The sequence below is a fragment of the Manis javanica genome, chromosome 2 (assembly GCF_040802235.1).
Source record: "Manis javanica isolate MJ-LG chromosome 2, MJ_LKY, whole genome shotgun sequence".
Lineage (NCBI taxonomy): Eukaryota > Metazoa > Chordata > Mammalia > Pholidota > Manidae > Manis > Manis javanica.
This window is the reverse complement of record NC_133157.1, coordinates 87,068,258-87,080,494: the sequence shown is the minus strand read 5'-3', so window position 1 is coordinate 87,080,494 and position 12,237 is coordinate 87,068,258. Positions and strand designations below refer to the sequence as shown.

The 12,237-nt window shown below is 47.1% G+C and overlaps 1 protein-coding gene across 1 annotated transcript in view; it reads left to right on the top strand.

Moving 5' to 3' along the window:
- The window catches only part of LOC140847731 (endogenous retrovirus group FC1 Env polyprotein-like), a 491,917-nt gene that overhangs the window by 309,726 nt on the left and 169,954 nt on the right, over positions 1-12,237 (top strand). The gene's annotated exons all lie outside the window — the stretch shown is intronic.

Below are 12,237 nucleotides of genomic sequence, written 5' to 3'. Positions count from 1 at the left end.
CCTCCAAGAACCACAGATCTTCTTCCTCCAGCTTAAAGGTCACATCTAGTTCTTTAAAGCAATACTTGGAAAGTGGAGAAAAGTTCAGGATTTCGATTTTCTGCAAGGGCCTCAGGAAGGTATAACTTCAGGAGCTGCACACTGAAGGTGCCTGTTTGAGGTGCTCATTTTTGAGGTGGGGATAAAAGGAAGGAATCTCCTTAAATCCCTGAAGCTCAGGACTAAACACATTAAATTCTAAAAATGGTCCAGGTATGCTGGGTTTTGTAAAAAGTACTATATGGGGACTTCCAGTTTACCTCCTTCTGTCAAACAAGCAAAAACCACACAAAATTGGACCACAGACAGTGCAGGAACTCTTCATGAAAGGAAGCTGGTGAGCCCTATTACCGCCAGTCTGGAAAACCTCACAGCCGCAGCACAGCAGGGGGAAACGAAGTGAGCCTGACAGACCCAGTAAACTGGGGACAGAGTTAGGAGCTTAGGAGTGCCATGGCAACTAGACTTTGCAGGAGAAAACACTGGGAGGAAAGAGCTGCAGTAACTGAGAGCTGCGGAGGTCAGGAGAATGGCCTCGTCGGGTCTTGGGCTCAGTACAGACTTGTGCACGCATGGAAGGAAACTAGCCGAGGCTGGGGAAGAACCACTGGGAGGCATGGGAAGTCTGTTATCCCATCAGCCAGAGTAGTCAGATCTTTTATTCCTGAAGGACTCAGCAGGATAACCTGAAGGAGTCAGCCTTAGTACCAGAGCAAAATTAGTTCGACAATAAAAAAGTGCTTTGAATCCAACAGAACAAAGGTTAAGAGCAGACTTGGGGAGAACCCAGCTAATTCCAAATAACTTTATTCCAGAAAAAGCCCCAAAATATTTTCAAGTGCCCCAAATATATCACCCAACAATGAAAAATTCACAACTAGCACCCAATGAAAAATTACAAACTATGCAAAAAAGGCACATGGGGCCCCGGAGAGGCAACCGTAGAAACACAATGGGATGTGACACATGATAAAGCAGCATTCAAGAGCAAGAGAACAAAGAGAATTGCAGTCTAGAGGGCGCCACACAGTAAGGCCAGCTCACCCACTGAGATGAGGTGGCTACAGTCCTCCAGCATGACATCTCTGTGTAGGGTCCTCTGCGCAGGGTCCGGAGACGTCACTCATCCTGGGTGAGCTCCACAGTCATGTCCTTCAATGACACTGGCCCCTATAACAGCACATTTCTGATCAAACTGAAGGGTTCAGAAACTGACGACAGGAAAATTCTTTTGAAAACCTTTACAAGGTATACTGTTGAGAGTTCAAAGCATAATATTATTAAATAATAAAATTATAAAATATTATCACAGACCTAACTCTTATACTTTGGGAGCATCACACAATTAATACAAATAATATTCTCATGCTTTAATTCATTTGTCTGTATTTTAAAAATATGTACATATACTGCCTCTTAATACACTATAGTAAAGCTTAGTGCCTTCATAAATTATCAAGTCAATATAAACAGACTTTCCGTTAGTATTCCTTATACATCAGTGGCTTATCCTGCACATTATCTTATCTTTAGGGTGCACACCCTTGCTCTGAGTCCTCTGCTGGGGTAATGGGAACTCAGTAAAGAGATCCATGTAGGCCTGGAGATAATACTAAGAACCAGTCTTGTATTTCAGACATGTTTATATTCAATTGATTTACAACAAAGATACCAAGGCGATTTAATGGAGATAGTATATACCTCTCAACAAAGTTTCCAACTATACAAGTGCCTTAACTTTCCAACATACAAGGGGAAAAAAGGTGAAATATTAGGCAAATCTTTCTGAAGACACACACACAGAAAAAGCACAACTCACTGTTAGGGACTGAATGTGGCCCCCAAAATTCCTATGTTGGAGCCCAAACCCCTGGTGTTACTGTGTTTGGAGACAGGGCCTTTAAGGAGGTGTTCAAGGGTAAATGATGCCATAAGGGTGGGGCCCTCACCTGACAGGACTGGTGTCCTTATAAAAAGAGGAGGAGATCCTGTAGATCTCTGTGTACACAGAGCAAAGGCCAGGTGAGAATACACTGAGAAGGGGGCCCTCTGCAACTCAGGAAAAGAGGTCTCACCAGAAACCCACACTAACATCTTGATCTTGGAATTCCAAACTCCACCACCATGACATGCAACATTTTTGTTGTTTCAGCCTCCTGGTCCGTGATATTTTGTTATGGCAACCCAAGCAGATTAATATACCTATGAAACAAAACACTGAAAAAACTATGAAAAAATTGAGAAATTTAAATCCTTTGCTCTTTGAAAAATACTGTGAAGAGTATGAAAAAACATAAGCTGAGATAAAATGCATACAAATTATTTATCTGAGGAAGGATTTTTATGAAATATATGTAACTCCAAGTTAGTAAGAAACCACTTTTTAAATTGGGAAAAAGAAACAGGCACTTTGCCAACAAGGATCAGATAACAAACAAAAACATGCTCATTATTAGACATTTGGAAAATTCAAATTCAAACTAAAATGAAATACCATTATAAACCTAATATAAAGGCTTAAATAAAAAACCTGACATTAAATGCTGGTGAAGCTGCAGAGCAACTAGAACCAGTGCTGATGGGAATGCAAAGTGGTACAGCCACTTTAAAAATCACTGAGTTTCTTATGAGGTTAAACATGCATATAATAAGATCCAGCAAGCCCACTCACGCAGGAGAATGAAGGTCTATGTCTCCACAGAGGAACCTATATAAATGAAGGACTACTGAAATGGAGACCTGAGACAAAATGAATGGCACTGTCTTTGACTCAGATATGTCCTGAACAGGTGGCCTGGGCAATTCACTGACATTCTCAGGCCCAAGTCCTTTAGTTTTAAGTGAGTCAGAAGTAGATGACCACGGAAACCCTTCATGACCCATCCCTGTGGGATTCTTTGAGGTCGGATAACCATACAAGTGCCACAGGTGATGGACATGTGTGACGGCAGCATTTGCAGGGCTGGGAAGGGATTTCTTCCCTCTGCTGACCACCTATAAGTCTGAGGACATGAAATCGCAGGGCAAAATACCTATAAAAACCGAAAACAGTCAAAGGGAGAAATAAAGTTTAAAACCTGTTTATTGCTGACAAACTGCAGTCCAGCGCTGTCTCTCTTCCCTGCTCAGGAAGAAGGAAGCAAGCCAGCAGGCCCCTCCCCTTAACCTCTCAGGTTCAGACACACCCTTGGTTGTCCAGGCAATTAACCATTGACATGCAGATGAACTTCTCTCCACCCTGCAGATATGCACACGCACCAGAGATATTCTGGTAATGTTACAGTTTTACCCACACCACCCCTCAGCCCCCGTCTTTGCTTCACTCCCCTCTGCAGACCACCCTTCAGCCCCAAGACCTCACCTCACTTCCCTGTGCTGACCAATCCTCAGACCTCGCCCTCCCAGCTCTCCCCCAAAGTGGCCTTTCCTGAGCACCCTGCCCAGGGCCACCCCACCTCATTCTGGCCTGAACTCCCCAGTCACAGTGTGGACGCTTCTGAAAGTGGTGGTACCACCAAGTCTGCCTCATTCTTGGCCGGGGATCAAGAACTTCTTCCAGCTCTGCACCCACCCCTACCACTGTCTGGGCACTTCTGCCTCTTCTCTGAAGCTCTGGAGAGAGGTCTAGGGTCTGAAGAGTCCTGACTAAAGAGTCTGGGCATAAGCTACTCCATTTTTTAATAACTTCATTTTGTAGGAAACAGGTCATGCCCGCTTTGCACACAGCCCATTCTGCGCATGGCCCACTCTGTGCACAGCCCGCTTTAAGCACGGCCTGTCTTGCGCACAGCCCGCTCTGTGTACGGCCTGCTTTGCACATGGCCTACTCTGTGCAGGGCCTCATTCCTGTGTATAAAAGAAGAATGAACTTGTACTTTGGGTTCTCCACCTGCGAGTGTGAGACCCCAGCATGCTGGCTACCCAATAAATGCTCTTACTTTTGCATCCACACATGTCCTGGTTATTTGGAGGTTGATTGCACGGACCCAACATTTGGGGGCTCATCCAGGATCACGCTCCTATAACTGGCAACAGTGCAGGGCATGCGGGTAAGTGTGAGTGTCGGCCTCCTCCCCGTCTCCGACCCGCAGACAAAGGAGGCGACGCAATGAGATATCGAAGACCTGAGTGGGCCAGCCAGGGGACTCAAGGCATACCAGCTCAAGAGTGGTGCTGGAAAGGCACCTCTCATATTTATTGATCAGGCATCATATTCTTGAGTGGGTTAACAAGTTTTTAGACACAATGATTAACATTCTTTACTACAGGAGTGTAACTGCCTCCAGGTCGCCAGGGCAAGTTGTCCCTGGTGCAGGCAATGAGGGGGTAGAGATAACAAGAAACAGACCTCGGTTTAGATTTAGTGAGCTGTGGCATGCACCACAGATAACAAGGAAGGCAAACAATTCACATAGAAACATAATGATCTATGGATGGCAACCTACATGTGAGTGTGACTGCAGTGTTTGATTGCCTGTTTATATACCGTGTGTCCTTGTATTTGTGCCATTTATTGGTGGAAACCTGATCTGGCAGTCCGGGGACTAGGTGAACGCACTATTTTTCCCCACACCTTGGTGAGCACAGAGACATCCCTTGCTCAATTCTGTTTTTCGGACTTTATTTTTCAGTCTGGTGGGAGAAGGGAAGTAACTCCCTGATGGAGCCCTTCTACAGGTGAGGCTGTCCTCCCACACCTGGTTTTTCTTTCTTTTTGGAGAGCGTGACGGAGCCCTTTTACAGAGAGGCCGTCCCTCTTCGTCTGGTTTCTTTTTGGAAAGAGGCATGCTTACATTGTGTTCTCTGTTTGTATACTCATATTTGTCTGTCTTGACTTCTTGTTTCTCTTTGGCATGGGCCAGTTGCACTCTACTCCCTCTACTCTTCTGTCTATCTTCATATCTCACTTCAGTGACTTTCGAACCCAGGCTAAAAATCTTGGTTTTGCTCTCAAAAAGGTAAACTTTCTATCTTTTGCAGGACCAAATGGCCTAAGTTCAGAGTCAGGTGGCCTGAGGAAGGCACGTTTGACCTCCCCACCATTTTCAGGGTCAAGGACCTTGTATATAGTCATCCTGGGCACCCTGACCAGGTTCCTTACATCACCACTTGGCAGACTCTAGTGGAAAGTCAACCTAAATGGTTGGCTCCCCTTCTTCCACCTTTAAAGGTGACCCTCATGGCCACTGCTTCCTCAAAAGCTCCACGCTACTCTAAGGCAACCTGCAAGTCAAATCCCAATCCCACAGTTCCTTCATCCCCATCTCTTTATCCTGTCCTCCCCCTGTCAGACCCTCCCTTCAGAAGATCCATCCTTTCCCCATCCACCATCATATGAATCTGCTCCTCTTCCCAATCCTCCTGAACCTTCACCTATGGAAGAGGAGCCTGACCGGGAGGACCCACCCATGTTGATTAGTCCTCCCCATACTTGCTGTAGAGACCGACGAGCTCCCGAGAACATCCCAGGCACAGTGGCCTTACCTTTGCGGGCAGTGGGCCCACCGGGTGCCAATGGCCAACAGTTCTCAGTTCATTGGCCTTTCTCTACCAGTGACTTGTATAATTGGAAAATGCAGAACCCCCCTTCTCTGAGAAACCTAGTAAACTTATAGACTTGTTAGATTTAGTCCTTTTTACCCACCAGCCCACCTGGGAAGACTGCCATGAGCTTTTACAGGTTCTCTTCACTACTGAAGAAAGAGGGAGTCCTGACTGAAGCCCGGAAACTAGTCCCAGGGGTTGATGGGAGACCAACCACAGATTTAGATATTTTAAACATCAGATTCCCCTCGAGTAGGCCCGACTGGGACTTCAATATGGATAGAGGTAAGGAGAGCCTCACTGTCTACTGCCAGATTCTGATGGGGGGTCTCTGGGTGGCAGCACACCATCCCACCAATTTGTCTAAAGTAAGTCAGGTGAAACAGGAGCCCACAGAACCTCCTGGAGCTTTCCTTGAGAGACTGCTGGAAGCCTACAGGACCTATACTCCCCTGGACCCAGAAGCTGATGAAAACCAGTCCACGGTAAGTTTGGCCTTTGTCCATCAATCAGCCCCAGACATCAGATGGAAGTTACAAAGATTAGAAGGTTTTGAGGGAAAAAGGCTAGCTGAACTTTTGGCAGTGGCTGAGAAAGTGTTCAGTAATTGAGACACTCCAGAAGAGCAACAGACCCGCGGGTTGGCTAATATTTTGTTAGCTAATTTATTAGAAGGTCCTGCCTGGAACCAAGAATTAAAAAGGCTGACTGAGCAATGGGGCCCTCAAGATTCCAAAACCTCCCCCAAGGTCTGGAACCCACTGCAAAAAGACCAGTGTTCCTACTGCAAAGAGAAAGACCACTGGAAAAATGAATGCCCCAAGAGAGAAGCCAGGGAAGAACCCAAGGTCCTCCAGATGGGAGGCTTAGACAACTGAGGGGGATGGGGTTCAGTCCCCCTCCCTGAGCCTTGGTTAACTCTGAATGTGGCGGGGAAGCCAGTGACTTTTATGGTTGACACTGGAGCAGAAAACGCAATTCTTAAGAACCCCATGGGGCTCCTTTCTCCCAAACACTCCTGCATACAAGGAGCCACAGGATCTAACCAATATTCATGGACTACCCAAAGATCCATAGACCTAAAATTGGGATGGGTATCCCACTCATTCATGGTTATCCCTGAGTGCCTCTACCCACTTCTGGGGAGAGAGTTGCTGTCCAAGGTGGGAGCCCACATCCACTTTGAGGGCGACTTGGTTTCCGTAAATGACCAGAATGGAGCCCTGTCAGCATTTTTACCTTATTGCTTAATGATGAACATAGACTTTACCCTAATCCTAGAAGAGAAAAAGACAACTATGAGCTCTTCCATAAGTGGCTAAAAGAGATCCAGGAAGTATGGGCTGAGATGGGAGGCATTGGATGAGCAAAGCATTGGGCACCGACAGTGGTCCAACTAAAGGCCACTGCCACTCCTGTCCATGTGTGGCAGTACCCGATCCCCCAAGAAGCAAAGGTGGGCATTGCCCTTCATATCTGATGCCTGCGACAGGCAGGAATTCTAGTCCCGTGCCAGTCACCTTGGAACACCCCTCTACTGCCTGTTAAGAAACCAGGGACAAATGACTTCTGTCCAGTACAGGACTTGTGAGAAATTAATAAACAGGTGGAGGACATCCACCCCACAGTCCCCAACCCTTACACCCTTTTGAGCTCTCTGCCACATGACAGGGTCATATACACTGTCCTAGACCTAAAGGATGCTTTCTTCAGCTTACCACTAGCCGCCTCAAGTCAACCGCTGTTTGCTTTTGAATGGAGAGACCCAGAGGACAGATTGAATGGTCAACTGACGTGGACCAGGTTGCCTCAGGGATTCAAGAAGACTAACTGACCATCTTTGATGAGGCCCTCCATGAAGATCTGAGTGAGTACTGGCGTTTCCACCCAGAGGTGAGCCTGCTTCAATATGTAGATGATTTACTAATAGCTGCCCAGACAGAAATAGAATGTCAGGCAGCCACTAAAGATTTACTTATGACACTGGGAAAACAAGGGTACCGAGCATCTGCTAAAAAAGCTCAACTCTGTTTAGAAGAAGTCACCTACTTGTGATATAAACTCAAGGGGGGATGCCGATGGCTATCCCAGGCCAGAAAAGAGACTATTTTCCAGCTACCAAGGCCAGACTGCAGACGGGCTGTCAGGGAGTTCTTGGGGACAGCAGGGTTCTGCTGCCTCTGGATTCCTGGCTTCGCTGAACTAGCTAAGCCCTTATATGAAGCCACCCAAGGACAGGAACCCTCCTTTGTGTGGACGCCTGAGATGGAAGAAGCTTTTGTCAAAATCAGAGAGGCTCTCCTGCAGGCCCCAGCCCTAGCCCTCCCAGATGTCTCCAAGCCCTTCCACCTGTATGTAGATGAATGGAGGGGAGTGGTAAAAGGAGTTCTCACCCAGAAGCTGGGCCCCTGGGTGAGACCAGTGGCTTATCTATCAAAGAAATTAGACCCAGTGGCCAGCAGATGGCTACCATGTCTCTGCATCATAGCCGCCACTGCATTTCTTGTTAAAGATGCAGACAAGTTGATGCTGGGCCAGACTCTTGTGGTCATGACACCCCACACCATCAAGGGAGTCCTAAAGTGCCCTCCCAACCAATGGCTGTCAAATTCGCGTGTCACCCACTATCAAGCTCTGCTTCTTAATCCACCTCATATCCGCTTTACTGCTAGGAAAGCATTGAATCCAGCCACCCTGTTACCGGATCCAAATCTAGATTCATCCTCGCACGAGTGCGAGGAGATCCTCAGTCACCTACAGGGAACACGCCCCGACCTGGGAGATGTTCCCTTGTTGGATCCCAATACTACCTGGTACATGGACGGAAGCAGCTTTATCAAAGATGGGGTAAGATAGGCAGGAGTAGCAGTGACTACAGAGACAGAAGTGATATGGGCATCCCCCCTACCCTCAGGAACGTCAGCTCAGAAAGCAGAACTGATAGCCCTCATCAATGTTCTTCAATTGGCTAAACGTAAGCGGCTAATCATATATACTGATAGCAGGTATGCCTTTGCCACCACCCACATACACGGGGCCATTTACAAAGAAAGAGGGCTATTAACAGCTGAGAGAAAAACTATCAAAAATAAGCAAGAGATCCTAGACTTGCTACAGGCCATTTGGCTTCCCCAGGCGATTGCTATCATACATTGTCCCGGGCACCAAAAAGGTGAAGGGCAAGTGGCCTGAGGAAATAATAAAGCAGACTTGGGAGCCAAGGAAGCCACCCTAGCAGAGGCACCCAAGGCCCTGGTAGCAGCCAATGCCCCCCAACTGCTATTACTCCTGCCTTACCAGAAGTACCGGAGTACACTCAGAAAGATTTGTCTGAGATCCAGAAGCGGGGACCACATTATGCCCATAAAGATGGACAATGGTATCAAGACCCAAGAGGGGACTACATTCTACCCTCCCTCCTAGGTGCGCAACTAGTCTCACACATTCACCAGGCCACACACCTGGGAGAGCGTAAAATGATAGAACGGCTCTGGAGCTCCCATCTCCAAGTCCATGGCCTCCGATTATTAGTCAATCAAGTAGTCTCTCAGTGTGAAGTTTGCCAGTTGGTCAACATGAAGGGAGGAACAACTGAAAAGGAAGTCCGAGAAAGAGGTACAAGGCTTGAAGCCTATTGGGAAGTAGACTTTACCGAGGTCAAACCAGGAAAATATGGCTACAAGTATTTGCTAGTATTTGTAGATACCTTTTCTGGATGGGTAGAAGCCTTTCCAACCAAAAGAGAAACTGCTGTAGTAGTTGCCAAGAAATTCCTGGAAGACATTATTCCAAGGTATGGCCTTCCCACTTTTACTGGGTCAGAACCAGCTTTCATCTCTCAGGTAATAAAAGGACTGAGTCATATACTGGGGACAAATTGGAAGCTGCACTGTGCATATCATCCCCAAAGCTCAGGTCAAGTAGAAAGGATGAATCGGACCATTAAGGAGACTTTAACCAAATTAACCCTAGAAACTGGTGGTGACTGGGTGACTCTCCTCCCCTTTCTTCTGTTCAGGGTCAGGAACAGTCCCTACAGATTGAGTATGACCCCATTTGAAATCCTGTTTGGCAGGCCTCTCCCAATCCTTCCCAATTTGTGAGCTGATCTGTTAGCTGAGCAAAATGATAAAAACTTTCTTTCCTCCCTACAAGCTTTGTTTCAGGTCCAAGAAGCCTTACGTCAGAACTTACAGGTGGTGTACTACAAGCCTCCCCCAGAGCACCACAATTTCCAACCTGAAAACTTGGTATTTATCAAAAGGCATCAAAAAGAAACCTTAGAGCCACATTGGAAAAGACCTCACACCGTCATCCTAGCAACTCCAACGGCGATCAAAGTTGATGGGATAACAGCGTGGATCCATCACACTCAGGTCAAGGCCACTCCTAGAGATCAAGAGTCTACATGGACAATTCAAGCCCATCTGACTGACCCTCTGAGAGTAAAAATTAACCAACATGTGGCTGCTTCTAGTTCTCCAGGCCTTAGCCCTGGAACTAAAGGTGGCAGCAGTGGCCGGAAGTCCCCACTTCCCAAGGAGACTTGAGTGGGTCATCATCAAGTCCGAGACTGGAGACATTATCAACTCTACAGAACAAGAAGGACACCCTAAGTCATGGCTCCCCGATCTGTACTTTGATGTTTTTAAGTTGTTTGGGCCAAACTGGGGCTTAAGACGGGACCCCAAGTACCCACACCCAACCCAAGGAATAGGGTGTAGGACCCCAGGGAACCAAGACCTGACATGTCAACACAATTTCTATGTCTGTCCTAGACATAGCCGAAGTCAGTCTCAGCAGGCTAAATGTGGGGGCCCAGAACACTTCTTCTGTGCTGTCTGGGGCTGTGAGTCTATGGGAAAGATAGATTGGAAACCCTCTGTGCAAGGTGATTGGATACAAGTTAGCTAATCTATGGGTCCTACCTACTGGAGTAACCCAGACTGTAACCCGATCCACATTCACTTCTCCTCCATAGGAAAAACTAAGTGGGAAGAATGGAAATTAGGGAGGATGTGGGGCCTTTGCTTTTATGCAGATGGAGCAGACCCTGGAGCTCTTTTTACGATTATGCTCTGGGAGGCCCCACTCTTAAATAAACCACCAGTCATTTGGGGACCAAACCCAGTGCCTCTTCCTCTACCCCAGGGGGAACTTCAGAAATCTACTGCAGGACCTACCTACCCTTCGCCTAGGGCAGATCAAAGGTCAGATTCAAAGCTACGCCACTTAACCTCCTCCCCGTCCCTACCTAACCGGACCCAGTTTCTTCCGCCTAGTAGAGGCCACTTATCAGGTATTAAATATCTCCAAACCAGAAATAACCCAATTCTGCTGGCTTTGCCTAGACTCTAGACCCCCTTTCTATAATAGCATTGCTCTAGTAGCCAATTTCTCTACTGAGACTGACTCATCCAAATGCCAGTGGTCCCAAGGGAATTTTGAGCTTGCTTCTAGAGTTACCCTACAGGCCGTCACAGGACAAGGACTTTGTGTTGCCACCAACCGACTGCCTCCTTACCCTCACTTATGTAGCCAGACCCTAAATGTTAATTCCGGGATCCATTCATACCTAGTAACCCCTCCCAACACTTGGTGGGCCTGTAAAATGGGAATAACTGCTTGTATCCATGCTGACACCCTTAGAACTCATGATGATGTCTGCATTCTCATGCAACTCATCCCCTGGACAGTAGTGCATGTGTTAGGGTCCAGGAACTCAGAGTTTTCCCGAGAGAACAAAGCACACAGGTATGGAGATGTAAGTACAGGCAAAGTCTTTATTCAGCCAGCAAGCTGGGGTCAACAGCACCTCCCCTGACACGCAGGCCGAGTCCGAGCTGCCGACCCCCAGGCAACTTTAGGTATTGCTTATATAGGAACACTCCAGTTGCCTGACCACTTCAATTGTTATCTCTTGCTTACCCAAGCATGTCTACGTGACTTATCACGGATCACGTCCCCAGGCTGTTGCCCACTTCTAGTTATCTAACTTAAAGCAGGCGCATTTCTAAGCTTAGCCTTGGGTTGTTTATTCAAAACTGGGTGGCCCATGCTTTAGGCAGTTAGGTTAAATGTTATTAGTCCTTTTTCCTGACTCTTGATGCCATCTGACCTCTGTTACATTTCCCCCCTTTTCTTGATCAGACTAAGGAATCTTCCTCAGCGGTATCTAGGGCCTGATATTTTTGGCGAAGGACCAGGAGTTGGACGGTGTCAAACTTCTCTTGCACAAACTTAAGCAGCCTATTTATTATACACGGGCCAATGGTAAGCAAAAGCAGCAGGATGACCAGTGGCCCTGCAACGGCCGAGAGGAGGGTAGCAAACCATGGCTTGTGCTTAAACCAAGATTCAAACCAGCCTTCGTTGCTGCTGCTTTCATATTCTTTACGCCGCCTGTCAAGATCTTTTTTTAGTTTGGCTAAGGAATCTCTAACTGCACCTGTCTTATCTACATAGAAACAGCATTCTTTTTTTAGGGCTGCGCAGAGCCCACCTTCTTTTAAGAACAATAGGTCCAGGCCTCTTCGGTTCTGTAGGACCACCTTTGCCAAGGAGGTGAGGGATTGCTCCAGGTTTGATACTGACTGTCGGAGCTGTTCTAGGTCCCTGTCAACTGCCAGCCTCAGGATTGTGAGCCCTTTTTCC